At 38.4% G+C, this 15,316-nt stretch overlaps 1 protein-coding gene and 1 pseudogene across 2 annotated transcripts in view; one reads left to right on the top strand and one right to left on the bottom strand.

Moving 5' to 3' along the window:
• LOC101984273 overlaps nucleotides 1-15,316 on the bottom strand; it is a 398,439-nt pseudogene that overhangs the window by 332,562 nt on the left and 50,561 nt on the right.
• The window catches only part of LOC101989836 (zinc finger protein 431-like), a 257,504-nt gene that overhangs the window by 237,774 nt on the left and 4,414 nt on the right, over nucleotides 1-15,316 (top strand). The gene's annotated exons all lie outside the window — the stretch shown is intronic.

Below are 15,316 nucleotides of genomic sequence, written 5' to 3'. Positions count from 1 at the left end.
ACACAGTATCTATTGGTCTACAGAGCTTGCTCCAGGGTAGCCGTGGATGCACACAGTATCTATTGGTCTACAGAGCTTGCTCCAGGGTAGCCGTGAATGCACACAGTATACAGCAGTTATTTGTCTCAAACCCCGTCCCAAAATAGTGAAGTAAAATTTTAAACCTTTGCACCTTGGGTGGCAAATCTACCCGGTTAGAAATGCAGCTTCCAGGGGCTGGTGAGATGGCTCAATGATTAAGAGCACTGACTGCTCCTCTAGAGGACCCGGGTTCAGTTCCCAGCACCCACATGGCACCTCGCAGCTCCAGTTCAAGAGAATCTGACATCGTTATACCAATGTGCATGAAATAAAGTTGTTGTTGTTGTTTAAAAAAGGGGGGGGCTGGAGAGATGGCTCAGTGGTTAAGAGCATTGCCTGCTCTTCCAAAGGTCCTGAGTTCAATTCCTGGCGACCACATGGTGGCTCACAACCATCTGTAGAGAGGTCTGGCGCCCTCTTCTGGCCTTCAGGCATACATCAGAATATTGTATGCACAGTAGATAGATAGATAGATAGATAGATAGATAGATAGATAGATAGATAGATAGATAGATAGATAGATAGATAGATAGATGAAAGAAATGTAGTTTCCAGACCGCGTTATCTGCAATATATGCCCAAGGAGACCCTGAGGTTTCCCGGATTCTCTGAGGGAACTGGATAGGGGAGGATAATGCCATGCACTCAGAGAAAAGATGCAGGCTTACGCAAGGGATAATGCTGTGTACTCAGAGAAAAGATACAGGCTTACACAAGGGATAATGCTGTGTACTCAGAGAAAAGATGCAGGCTTACGCAAGGGATAATGCTGTGCACTCAGAGAAAAGATACAGGCTTGTTTAATCTCTTCTTAGATAGGCTAGGGAAGGTTATGTTAAGGACGTCTGTAACCCAGCTAGGCGAGTTGGCGCTCCTCATTTGAAGGAAATAAATTTTTTCTTTCTGTGCCTTTCTCTCTCTGTAACTCTCTTTCTGTGTTTTCCTCTCTCGTTGGCTTAATTTTCCACTCCTTTCCTTTAGAGCTCTTTCTTCTTAGGTTGAATTCCTGTAATGGTGTATATTTGTTGAACACCACCAGGCTCCTGTCTTTGAATGCTTGGTCCCCTGTTAGTGAAACTGTGTAAAATTAGGAGCTATGCCCTTGTGGGGTTAGATGTGTCTTGTTTGTATAGGTGTGTCAGTGTGGTGGGCTCTGAGGATTCACAATCTCTGGGCGAGGCACGTGTTTCCTTCTGCCTGGCTGCGTGTGTATCAGGATATAACACTCAGCCACGTGTATGCACGCCATGATGCTTCCTTTCACAATGAGAATGAACTAACCTTCTATCACTGTGTTCACTCCTTCAGTTAAAAGAGTTGGTTTGGTTATAGTGCTCCACCGCATCACAAGAGTCATATTTTGACACGTTGTTTCTCTGTGTTTTGTACATGTCCTGGCAAATCAAGTAAAACTAAATCAAAGAGTAAAGGATGAATCTTGTGGGTGTCATAGTTTTAGAAATAATTTTTTAAGGTTAGTTCTTTATTTATGTATATCAGTGCTCTGTCTGCTTGTATGCCTTTATTTCCGTTGAGGCATCAGGTCTCACTAGAGATGATTGGGAGCAGCCATGTGATTGCTGGGAATGGAATTCAAGACCTCTGGAAGAGCAGCCAGTTGGACTGATTTCTTGAGAAAACATTTAGTCTGTGGCATGGCTACTTCTAGAAAGTCTTTCACTTCTCTATATTTACCTTGACTCATTATTCATTTTATTAGAGAGGTGTTCAGGTTCCATGAGTTTGAAAGCATTCTGATGCTTACAATGCTATTGATATTCCACTTTTATATGTCGGGGTCTGGTAGGATGCATGGAGCTATTTCAGTTTTCTTACATCTCCTGAGACTTGCTTTGTGTCTGAGTAAGTGTTCAGTTTTGGAGAAAGTTCTGTGATGTGTTTGTTTTGGGATATTCACCAGAGAAGACTGTTGGGGCATGTATTTAAGCCAATAGAGAGTCCTTATTATCTGGGCTGAACTATACAGGTTGTTCTTGATCCCAGTATATCCCTGAGACTTTTTCAGGATGTGTTTTTAAGCCAGAAAACCTGTTCTGGGTTGACATACTTCAGTTATCAAGAAAAGATAGCCGAAGTGGAACAACAGACTAAAAAGCAAGGTTAGTACATCTTCAAGACTTCCAACAAGTATGGCCTTTGATGGATTAGACCTTTGTTTTTATTTTTAGCAGGTGATGCTGTCTGCATGATGTTTTACAGCCTGAATGGCACTTCCATCACGGACTCAGTTATCCTAAGTTCTGGGTCTACTGAGGTCTGGGATCTGTTAAATTTCTCACTGGAGTTAGCTAATGAGTCAGCCATTGTCTCATCCTATTCTAGTTAAAGGTAAAGGGCCCCACTGTTAATCCAGTGCGTATGAGAATTAAAGGCCCCACCAGTGCTGATAACAAGTATAGTTAGCCTGTGAGACAAGGAGAAGGGAGACTGGTATCAACCATTTCCCTAACAATGGCAATATTTTTTTAAATTTCTCCTGATCAGTTATCATAGGCACAACAGGATTTTTTTTCCAAACCGTACATAGTTTACTTTATGTCATGATAAGTCAGTCTAATCTTTTCAATTTTGTAGGATGATTTTTATAATGGAATTTAACTGTTGATTTAACTCAGAAATGGAAGCTTTTGCTACCATCAGATCCTGATCAACCTTTCTTTAGCATCAGAAGAGGCCCATTCAGGCAAACCATTGCTACATGCTCAACAGTCAGCCCTAGGTTCTTGGTAATATTATTATCCTGATGCCCTAGCCCATGAAGAACAACATTGCTTTGCCCTGTCCCCACTCTCGACTAGTCTTGTCAACCAATTGGCTGACAGTCTGGTTAATTTTTATCCTTATGAAGTATATGATTTGGGCCTGGTGTCTAGCACAACTAGCAATCATGGCCTATGTCTGGGTGGAAATGATTAAGACCATCTGCATAGTCCCTTCCTGTGGCATAGAGACTGATTCTGCGGGGATTTCCTGTTTTCTCTACACCAGAATCTTTTTAATGAAGTTTTCCAGGAAGCCTCAGTTTCACAGACCTAGTCTTTGGAATGGAAACTCCCTTATTCCGATGACCAGAGGCCCAGCCATAATATATACTCTGTATTTCTAGTTCAAAAGATAAGCCCTCATATATTTCCTCTCTTTAATACAATCCAACATTTAAACTGGGCATCAATAAGCAGAGGTGAAAATAAATATGAGTTGCTGTTCTGTGGTTACATTAGGTAATACTTTTCCTGAACCTGTCTTAGTTCCCAAGTCCAGGTCTAAGCACAGCGGGGTTTTATCAGATTCGGGAGGAGGTAGACAAAGAAGTGGAAGAGACTTAGAGATCAAGGAAACCTAATTGTAAGGGGTCTGTAGTGCATAGAAAATGCATTTGGCAGCAAATATGGCATCTACTTTTTTGACCTGGGTATGGTGGATTCATGGGCTTCTTCTCGCCATAGGAGTGGAGAGAATCACCCTTTAGGGTTGTTTTTAAGTTAGTTCCAGTGTCACTTTGGTTTCTTGCTTGACTCTGGACTGGCACAGGAGAAAGTGTAGGTGGACTCGGAGGTCAGCTGGGTGTCCAGGATAGTCCAATTAATAGCATAGTGGAGGGCTGGGGGGAGGGGAGGGAGGGTTGAGGGGGAGGGGAGGGCTGTAGTGACCTGAAAAAGTGATGGTTAAACTCTTCTGCCAGCTGTTGTTCTCGGAGCCTTGGAAGCAATGGGGGATTTTTCTCAAAAATAATCCTTCATTACATCAGGTACAGCTGGCAAAAGAAAAGCAAAGGAAGGAGGCTGATCACCTACCCCTTATTTGGTAGACTCTAATGAGAGTTTTGTTAAAGTTTTTATTTATTTTCTTGTCATGTTTATTCTTTTTAACCTGGCCAGAACTCTGAGGTTTGTACGGACAGTTAAGTTTTTGACCCTTGTCTAAACTTTATCTATTAATTGCAGGAGTCCCCCAGTCATCCCGATATAATCTATTTTCCCAGGAAACCTTTGAAGGAAGAGCTGGAACTCTGCGTTTAGTGTCTTTAACTCCTGGGGCACCTGGTCCAGGTTTGTTACCCACTGGGTCAGTCCATTAAAAGAGAAGATGGGTTGTCTCACCACTGCCAATGAAGCTGAAGAATGCACCTTGCAGGTCCAAGACAGTGTAGACCTCTTTCTCTAGAAGAACCAGACACATGAGAATTAGAAGTCCCTTTTTTCACAGGCAGGAGAGGCACATTCCAGGGTATACTGGCAGAGCAACAGGATTCTTGGCAGTTTGAGCCATGCAATTTAATTTTCCCTTCTGTTTCTAGAGTTATTGGGTATTGTCTATCTTGTCATGAGTAGAAAGAACTAAGCCTATGAAGTGAAAGCCAATAAAAATTAAATTTTTTTCTTTTTTAAAGACTTTCTATGGTCATGGTACCTCTCCATAGCATGACAATGCTAACAGAGACACCTAGGGACCTCTGGTATCTCAGGTTGCCCACGTGGTATTTGTCCCCTGACCATTGCACCTCTCTTTCCTCCAAAGGGCTCTGAGAGCCCTGTTGTTCTGAGGTCCCTTCTAAAATCTCTAGAAATATAGGTATTCACCAGAGAAGACTTCTGAGGTGTGGGTTTACAATGTAGCCAGCCCTATGCCTCTTTCAGGATGAGCTTTTAAGTATAAAAACCATGTTTTGGGTTGGCATACTTCAGTTAACAGGAACAGTTAGCCAGAAGCAGAACTGCAGAAGGTAAAAAGTAAAATTAGTTCATTTAGAGTATTTCTCTTAACTATGGACTTGGATGGATTAGTCCTTTGTTTTTAGTTTTGGCGTGTGGTGCTGTTTATATGCTGAGTTTTACATCCTGAATGGCCTTTCTATTATGGAATCAGTGCTAAGGTTTGGGTCCTCTTACAATGCTGAGATGAATGTGTATTCTTTTGTGTTTTTGTGAAATGCCCTGTAAACATCACTTAGGTACATTTGGTTTTTTTTAACATGTGGTGATTTTAATATTTCTCTGCTTAGATTTTGTGGGGCTGGCCTGTCCATGCATGATAGTGGGGTATTGACATCTTCCACTGTCAGTGTCTCCATGTCATTCAACCTGTAGGTTTGTTTCTTTTACAAATGATGGTACCCATGTGTTTAGGAAATAGATGCTGGAAATTGAAACATTATCATGGCAGATAATTTCTTTGATAAATATGTACTGTTCTTCCTCATCGCTTTTGGATGTATTTTGTTTGAAGAGCTTCATATTCGTTTTATATACTTACGGACATATTGACTGAGCAACAAAGCCACATTGGTTATTTTTTCCCTGTGGGCTTGCAATCACAACTGAGTGTTTCACACACTGTAGACTGTCTGCTGCCACATCAGCTTTTATACAGAACTTTCTTCAGCCGGGCAAGATGACTCACACCTGCAATCCAAGAAACTGAAAGGTGGAAGCAGGAGGTCTCTAGCTTGAGGCAAGTCTGCAGCACAGAATGAGACCTTGTTCCAAATACAGGAAACACTGTTTCCTCATATAGGACCAAGATCTCACCAGGACATATGCTATGCAAATTCCACAGTGCATCCTTCAGAGTTAAAATGTAAAGTTGTCCTATACTAATAGGAGACAGAGTAGTGATTCCTGAGTCACAGTGAGACCTTTCATTGGCAAGAGTTAAAGGATTTTGAAATTAATGTCACTTTTTTATTACTTTTGCTTTTCTTCAAGACGTTGCCATATATCTCTGTATCATATTTTGATTTAATCACTACGTTTATTTAGCTTAGCATGAGGACTCAGACCTGTCATCCTAGCCATTTGAAAGCAGGTGCAGGAAGTTCAATACTAACCTGATCCAAATCGTGACGAATATCTCAAGCTCTGAATAGGTATTAACAAATATATAATTAGTAGAATGCAGCTGAAGTGCTTTTGTGTGGCAATCTTTCTCCATTTCTCTCAGAGCTCCTTTTAATCATTTGGCATTTTCATGTGTTACATTAGAGAGACTTTCTATAGGATCTCATGGGACTAAGGCTGGCCTTAAATTTCTGATTCTTTTACTTCCACTTTCCAATTAGTAAGATCACAGGTGTCAGGTCTCCATGCCTATCTGACAAAGGCCTTTCACTAAAGGGTTAATTTTACTGAGCCCTCAGTTCTACAGGCTGCAGTGTTTAGCCTAATACTCAATACCTCATTTTCAGAGCCAGAATATTATATAGTGATCTGGTGGGTGTAACTCCACAAACCAGCACAGTTTATTTGATCCTACAGACTCTTACTTTTGGAGAGTAAATTCCTGATTCCTTTAGGTCCAGCCTTTCCTGGGACATTGTAAAAGTCTTCTTCCTCCAGGATAAACATGTATCTGTCTTCTGCTGTTAATAACATTCAGAAACTGAAGCTTCATTGTAGCTATACTTAAACAGTTTACGGAGATTGTAAACTCGGCTGTGAATGTGCATATGGAGTCTGCTGAAGACAAGAGTTTAGTACACAAACTGCGGATGCCAATTCTTTTGACTAGAATTAAAATCAATACCCATTCCACATATGTGAGCTTTCATAACACTTTTGTGACATGTATCCAAAATGCTTTGCTCTTCTTTATCCTGGGATATAGTCTTGTGTGATTCTCTTTGTGTTTTTATTTCTTGAGGCAAGATCTCATAGCCCAGATTGACCTCAAACTTTCTGTGTACCTTGAAGGACCTTGAACTTCTGATCCCTCCAGATTACCCTCTCAAGTGCTGAGATGACAGGCATCCCTATCCCTCTTAGTTGAGGTTTCTATTGCCGTGAAGAGAAACCATGACTGTGATAACTCTTATAAAGAAAAACATTTACTTGTGGTGGCTTACTTGATGCACAAGTTCTAATGGGTCTTAATAATAAAAATCCAGAGCCAGATATGGGCCCAAGTGCTGAAAGATCATAGAGAAAAAGGAGCAAGCCACAGTTAACTCTTCCTTGCCAGCTCCCAGTCCAAATAATGTCCAACTTCCTATCTCCTCCCACCTTGTATTGCTCTCTTCACCCAGCCATATCACTTCCTGTCTACCTATACAGACACCCATGCCTCCTTGATGAAATATTGGCTAGCTCTACCCTCTGACCAGGGAAACTTTATTTGTAGAGTACAAACAAGATATCGCATTTCCCATTTTTTTGTGTAAAATGAAAAAAGGTTATTATAAGAAAAACTGTATACAATAAGTACAATAACTATGTATAATACAGATAAGAAATATATCAACAATGTCTAGTTCATTAGTAGTTAACAAGTTTAGAGAAAACATTGTATATCTACCCTCTTTTGATGAGTCCAAAAGGTTGTACATAATTTACTTTCTAATTTGTATTACCAAAACTATCTTTTAATGTCTCTCAACCTTATACACTTTATAACTCTTTAGTGAAATTTTTTTTTTCTGAATCTGGTAATAAGGAAAACTATAGCTATAAAATCTTCAACTTCATCAGAGACCTAAGATAGATATAATATTACCTGAATAAGCTGGAAGTACAAGCAAGCCACTTCCAAAGAATATGAGAAATGGCAGAAACAGATGGTAGCCTAGACAATCATCCATGGTTCCTCTACAATGTTGGGGCACCCTTCTTTGCCCTACAGGCATAACACATATGACAGACTTTTCTGTGAGGCAGGATCTTCTGAAGGGCTGTCCTACCTTGTATTGGGAAAGTTCAGCAGTCCTTTATTTTGTGTCCTGCTTGTTCAATTAGTATAGCAAACTGTCAACATTTGAGGCAGGACAACTTTCTTTCCCAATGGCTACCTTTTGCCACAAAGTAAACTTCATGTGGAGATTCTTCAATGCCCATCATTTTCTCTGAAGTAGACTGGTGCTTCCAGGAAGAGACATGCTTCATTGACATAGAAAAAGAAAAGACCCTATATTTTTAAAACATCTTAAATGTCATATCCTATAGATCTCAGAACTGTTTGAAGATGACCTGTCTATCTAAAATATATCTTGTTTGACCTTGAAATATACCTAATATGACTTCAAGTTTGGTTGTAATAGGTAGCTGGTAACTAACCTGCATTTCCTTATCATCCTATGTAGTTGGTAATAATGACTTTCAAGGACAAAAAAAATTGCATTACATTATTAAATGAGTTGAATAGGTACAATAACTTAAGCAAGATTAGAAATGTGTGTACAGTATGTACTAAAAATAGTCTTTAATTTGTATCAGTATACAAAGATCCATTTCAATGTAAAATATTTAAAACAAGTAGTTGCTTTTTATTTAAAAGTATATTCAATAATCTACCTTTTTATCTTCTTTCTATATCCCCCTTTGTCTTTTCAGAGTAAACTTAATAATCTACCCTTATATCCTATGTCTATATATTTTTTCTTTTCAAAACAAGATCTCTGAATCTAATCTCCTTTGTTCACTTTTTTTCTGACCGTTACCAATATCAACGTGTAACCAACCCTCCTAAACAATAACAAATATCCATAACCCAATGAAAGACTGAAAACCACCCACCCTACCTCTTGGGAATATTGATGTCATGTTCTTAAAGTTACTTTCTGCTGACTGAGGGCAGCAGTATGTTTAGGTAATTCTCAAAAGAAAAATTTGGGTTAAACATCATGTCCTGGGAGAGGTAGCTATATCATTTGTTGTCCAGTCTCTGCATAATGGGAAAGTGCAGGGTGTCTCAGGTCCTGGCTAAAGTAGTCTGTATGACTGGATCATCTTAGCTAGCCATTTCAAAATTTTCCTGAGCAGTTTGTAGTCCAAAGCCAATCCTTAGTTGATGTATTTCAGCATAGTGTAGTGTTATCATAGTTCTGGTAGAATTGTCATTGTGGAGACGAATCCTCCTTTTGTAGACTTCAACGGTCACTGGTAGACATGCTCTTAGTTCACTATAGAAAACTTGAATATTTTAGATGTCATATATAGCAAATCTCGAAAAGGTTAAAGGACTATACTTAGTTATTTATATACATGCAGAGTACAAAACCTAAATTCCTAGTTTCTTGATAGAGATTCAAATCCAAAGTTATATACAGGAAGTTAGATGAAGCCTTTTTCTAGAATTATTTATTTCTCTAATTTCTAATGACTGTTACTACATGAAAAATGTTTAGTGTGTGTGTATGTATCTTACAAGTTTTGAGATATATATATATATATATATATATATATATATATATATATATATCCTAAGAAAAGTTGTCAAAGATTATGACATTTTTATTGGCAAGAAAATAATCTCCTAATTTTAGTTTTTCTTTTCTCCCATATCAGTTGGCTTTTCTGACATAAAACAGAGATTTTGAATTTTGCCTTAACAAACACTCTTGAATTTAGAGAAAGAGAGAGCCACACTCCAAATCCAAAGCCAGCTTTAATGTATTTTATTGGATTAGGCCTACAAAATGACCATTTGCACTAGGTGTCTGTAGAAAACAGCAGATGCATACATTTGGGAACATTTATAAAATTTTGTTCTGTTGGAAATGTGATATAGCAGTAGGCCAATCTGTTCTTTTTCTTGGGACATTATTTTTGGAATATTCATCCTTTGTCTTCAGATGTCTTATTTGTCCAGTCGTCTTCAGATTACTTAACTGGATGCCTTCATTCTCCTGAAAAGACAAAAACAAAACCCTTCCCCAGCCCTAATTTGGGGAGGTTCTTTTTTTTTTTTTATTTATTTATTGTATATACAATATTCTGTCTGTGTGTATGCCTGCAGCCCAGAAGAGGGCACCAGTCCCCATTACAGATGGTTGTGAGCCACCATGTGGTTGCTGGGAATTGAACTCAGGACCTTTGGAAGGCAGTGCTCTTGACCTCTGAGCCATCTCTCCAGCCCCCTGGGGAGGTTCTTTTATGACAAATTATGTCTGATCAAATGGAAAGCATTTGTTAGTGTTCTCTGTTAGTTTTGTTTGAATGGGCATGTTTGATGAACTATTCTCACTTTTAATTAAGAGATCTCTCTTGTTCAAATCAAATCTTTATCAGTTTTCATGCTATCGATAGTTTTTCTTCTGTGGAAACAAAAGCAAAATGTCTTTTCCAATGTAACACATGTCCTGGTTTCTCTTCTGAGGACAACACATGTTTAGAGTATACCAGCTGATTTAATTCTATAGTTTTTTTCTATTATCCGATGTCTCTCCACAACTGATGTTCCTTTCTCATTAGCATCTAGAAAATTCAAATTAGTAAAGCATTGTGCAATTTATTTCTGGGGGTCTTTATTACCCCTTTTTCTGTGTTTAGCATATCTTTTAGAGTTCCATTCGTGATCTTTCTATAACTGCTTGCCTTATAGGATTGTGTGGTATACCTGTAATATGCTTTATATTATAAAAAGAAAAAAAAAACTTTCATTTCTTTAGAATGTTGGAGCATTATCAGTCTTAATTTGTAGAGGTATAACCATGATGCCCATAACTTCCAGAAAATGTGTGATTAACAAATCAGCCTTTTCTGAACTCAAAGCAGTAGTCCATTGAAATTCTGAATAGGTTTCAATGGTGTGGTGAATATATTTTAGTTTTCTAAATTCTACAAAACAAGATATCCATTTGCTGTATGTCATTCCTTTGAGTACTCTTTGGGTTTCTTCCTGCAGGTATTGGAGTTTGGTTTTATAAAGAACAAGAAGGATATTTACTTTAAGTTTCTTGGTTTGTTGCCAACTGGTAGAAAAATCTTTTTTTTTTAATCTTTGATATTTATATGATCTTTCTTTATGAAATTCTGAAGCTTTAAGCACATTTCCTATCAATAGTTGATCAATTTCTTAATTACCTTTTGCTAGAGGGCCAGGAAAAACATATGGGATTGGATTTGTGTTATAAAATATGGGGTGATTCCTATTCCTGATTATTTCTTTTAACTGAATAAATAATAAAGTCAATTCTGTATTGTCTGGTATAAATTCAGTGGTTTCACTATATAAAACATCTTTCTGTGTCAGTAACTATGTTGAGAGGTTCTCGTTAATACCATGAGAATACCATATAATTGTGACTTTTGGAGAGAATCATAAGGGATTTGAGCAACATATCTGATTTATAACCTGTCTTTTCTGATTTATTTGCATCAGTATAGAATGTAGGGGCACTAGATATTGGTATGCCCTATACAATGTGGGAAAGATCCAACTAGTTCTCTTTATACATTGAATTCTCTTGCATTTGTGATATTTGTTGCTAATCTTGCCTAAAAAATTACTGCACATTCTTTGCAAGGTTTACTTTCTACTCATAATTTGTCAATTTCATTGTTAGTGAATGGTATTACATTTTCTGCCTTAAATGGCAAGGTCTTTTATTCATATTTTAAATTTTGCTCTTTGTTAATTTATAGAAGTTTGCGAGCATACTCACTTTATGATTTCTCCTTAAATTTTTGTTCTCTGTTCTACAGCTGTTCTATCATCCAGCGCAGTATGCTTTCTTACAGTAGGTATTAGGTTCTTTAATTGATCTGTAAAGGAGTTTCCTCCATGATGACAGGAAATGAATGAACCAAATTTGGTATGGGGGCCTAGTCTCTCCAGTCTTTAGGGATAATCTATTTTAAGTTGATGACGAGTTTAACATCTGCTTCACAAAAGGTCAACTCATGCCATATGAGACTATTGCTTCCTTGAATCTCCTTAAATCTAACATTTCCACAGGAGTCCATTTACCTCTTGCACAGCCTTGGGAATATCTGTCATTTGGCAGTTATTTCTGTAAGATGACTGGATAAATTAAAGTTAGTTGTTTGAAAACCTTAGACTATTCTTTCTAACCTTATAATGCAATGCTAAAATTGGTTCTCTATTAAATTCCTCTGTCTGGATTTAAATATCTCTCTGTTTTAATAAGTTTTTCTAAGGCATGTATCTTGGCACAAATATCAACCAATGTTCTTAAAAATTGACCAAGAATTATCAAAATAATAAATACTATGTCAGTCCCAGCAAGTTGATTATCCCTTTATTTAATTGGTTTAATTGTTCCAGTTTTAAATCATGTATTGTATAATCATGCAGACTTAACTCTCCAGTGTAATTGTGTTTCCATTTTTAATGCTGAAAAAAAAAACTCTTAAACTAATTCTGCCTTTTAAGAATTCCCAATTTTTTTCAAATCTGCTGATGGAGCGTGAGGCTGCCACTATACAGCCCATCCAATTGGAAAACACAGTGCACAGCCTGGCTGAGGACAGCTGCAGCTGCTAGCATGTAGCCTGAGAAAGTGTCAAGGCAGCTACCTATTGGGCAGCAGCTCAAGGCGGTGGTTCATAGAAATCCCACAACCCATGCGGTAGACAGAGCTGGCTGTTGGAAAAATATACACAGGATTGTGCCGAAGAAGTGTGCGTGGTGGGAGCTACCCAAAGGCAGTAAAACTGGTCTAGGGTGTTTAAGTTCTGTGAATTAGGAACCTGGGTGCTTCTGGAGATTGATTGGCAGTTGGAGACTGTTGTAGGAAAATCCCAAATTCGTTCAGAAGCTTGGGGGAAAAAAAACAAAAGAAAAGTAGCCAGTGGGGTCGTGACTCTGGCGGGCGTCCCCACGTGTGCCAGTGGGTGCAAAGCCACAGGCGGCAGCTTCTTTTGTGTATTCATGTTGTAAAGTTGGGCACCAATTGCTGCTCAAGTTCTAATTGGTCTTTGTAATTTAGATTCAGAGCCAGATATTGGGGCAAAGATTGAAAGATCAAAGTGAGAAAGGAGCAAGCCACAGCTATCTCTTACCTTGCTAAGTCCTCAGCCAAAACAGTAGCTGACTTCCTGTCTCTTTCTGTCTTATATTCTTCTCTCCGCCCAACTATATATGTCTGTACATACCTCCAGACCTCTATGGTTAACAAGAGGCTCTGATCTTCAGTCAAGGTTTATTTGTAGAATACAAGTAAGACATCACCACACTGACTTACAGTTCAAAGGTTCAGTCCTTTATCATTATGGTAGGACAAAGAGGTATGCAGGCAGGCATTGTGTTGGAGAAGTACCTGAAAGTTGTATATCTTGAAGGGATCAGGAAGTGATCTGATACACTGGGTGACACACTTCCTCCAACAAAGTCACCCCTCCAAATAGTGCCACTACATTTGGGGAGCATTTTCTTTTAAGCTACCACAATATCCTTGTCCCCTTTATGTAATATGAATTGGACCGAAGGATTCATGTGTGCTAGGCAAGTATGCTACCAACTGAGTTACATCTTCAGATTCTATAATCATTTTCATTTTAGTAGCAATTTAATTCTCCATTTTGCCTCTTTTGCATGGTTTTCCTGCTTATATGCCTGTGTATAATGTATATGCCTGGTTCCATGGAGATCAAAAAAGAGTAGAATCGTAGTTACAGGTGGTCAGGAGCAACCACATGTATACTGGAAATTAAGCCCAGGTCCATTGGAGGAGCATCAAGTGCTTCTAACCACTGAAACACTCAGGTGTTATGATTCTAATACCAACAACATCTCTAGTTCTCCAAATATTCATGTTCTGACTCAGCAGTCAGATTATTTGTGAATTAATATTTCATGGTTACTATATGGATATTTTGCCTGCATGTATGTCCATGTACCATGTGCATGTCTGCAATTGAAAAATCCTGAAAGAAGGCATTGAATCCTTTGGCCCTGGAGTTTCTGATCCTTGAGTGTCCATCAGGTGTCAAGCAATCAGCCTGGATCCTCAGAAACAGCTCTTTAACCACTGAATCACTTAGTGCCAGAGATCTAAATAACAAATTAGTCAAGTTCTTATATGCAGTATTTATTCTCAAAGCTGAAGGCCTGATAGTAAAGTCCCTTGGAAAACCAACTCCTCCCAGATGCACAGTTTTTCCTAGTGTTGTGTTGGCACTGCTTTAAGCGTGCTTCTATGCTGTGGTTTGTCAGACACGTTCCCCTTAAAGTCTTTGTTCCTGTTATTTCCTTTGTCAAGTGTGTTCAGCTCTCACGTATCTTTTATTTCCTTTTGTCTGTCACTTAACAAGGAAGCCCTGCTAAACTCTTTACATGTTTCAGCCCTAAAGCTCACAGTGGTGGATAAAGCCTTTAATCCTAAGACTTGTAAATTAAGGCAGAAGGTCAAGTTCAGTGCTATCTTGATTACACAGGTTATTTGAGGTCACATAGGGTTAAAGGACACCCTGTATTAATGATAATAATAGCCTGTCCCCTTAGTATTGGGTCTAGAGCTTGGAGTTCAAGTGTTGGTACTGTGAGACTTCCTTCCATGAAGTCATGAGATGAAGTCTATGTTGCATTTTGAGGTAATAACATTGTAAGATATGCAAACTTTGAGGCACGTGTCATAGAATCTGCACGTAGGAAGTGTCAAAAGACAGAGATGTATGGGAAGTTGCAAGGAGAAATAGTCATCTATGCCCTTTGAAACGGAAGTCCCAGGTGTGTGACGCAGAGCTGCAGGATTTGGCATTTGCCCTGTTAGGTTTCAACCTTGCCATTCTCTCCAATCTTTCCTTAGTTCTTAAAAAGGGAAATGTGTAGTCTGTGGCATTGTTTAGTGAATAGATTTAATTCATGTTTTCATATTGCAAGATGTCACAGTCAAGATATTGCCTTGAGTGTCAAGAGAAACCTTGAGCATTTCAACAGTGTAGGGAATGTTACATACAATGGGCATCTTTGAAATTAGGCTAAATAAATTTTGCATCAAGGTTTGACTGTTAGTATATCATGACCTGTGACACAATATCAAGGGTTGAATGAAAAATCTGGGCATTTGTCTTTGGTGTAGGCTTTCATTAGTGACTGAGGAATAGAAGCATTTTTGAGAACATAGTCTCTGGGGAAGATTTCTGTGCTTTTCACCACACTTCTTTGTGTGGTAGAAACTGAGCAGCCCCCTTCTCTTGTAGACACACCATTACCTCCACTAGAGACTCCATTCCTAAATAATTTAAGGTAAAATTGAAACAATTGTTTTTCCTTGCTAATCCATTTTTCTTTCCTATTATTTTTACATTAATATTTTAGGTGCATCTTATCTGATGTGTTTTTGTATGTTATACTCTTGCTGTTGTGCTAAATTATACTCAAATTACGACTTTTGAACTTTGGCAGGGGGTGTCATTTATCAGATATAGTATGAATGCAATCTTGCATCTAATAGTGATCTTTTTTCACTGAATTCCAGGTGTCTAACATTATCCCTAACTTTGTATATGTTTTTACATTTTTAAGTTGTTTTCAAATGTCT

The sequence above is a fragment of the Microtus ochrogaster genome, unplaced genomic scaffold, assembly GCF_000317375.1.
Source record: "Microtus ochrogaster isolate Prairie Vole_2 unplaced genomic scaffold, MicOch1.0 UNK89, whole genome shotgun sequence".
Lineage (NCBI taxonomy): Eukaryota > Metazoa > Chordata > Mammalia > Rodentia > Cricetidae > Microtus > Microtus ochrogaster.
Note: the sequence above shows the minus strand (reverse complement) of the source record. Positions and strands in the feature narration are given on the sequence as shown.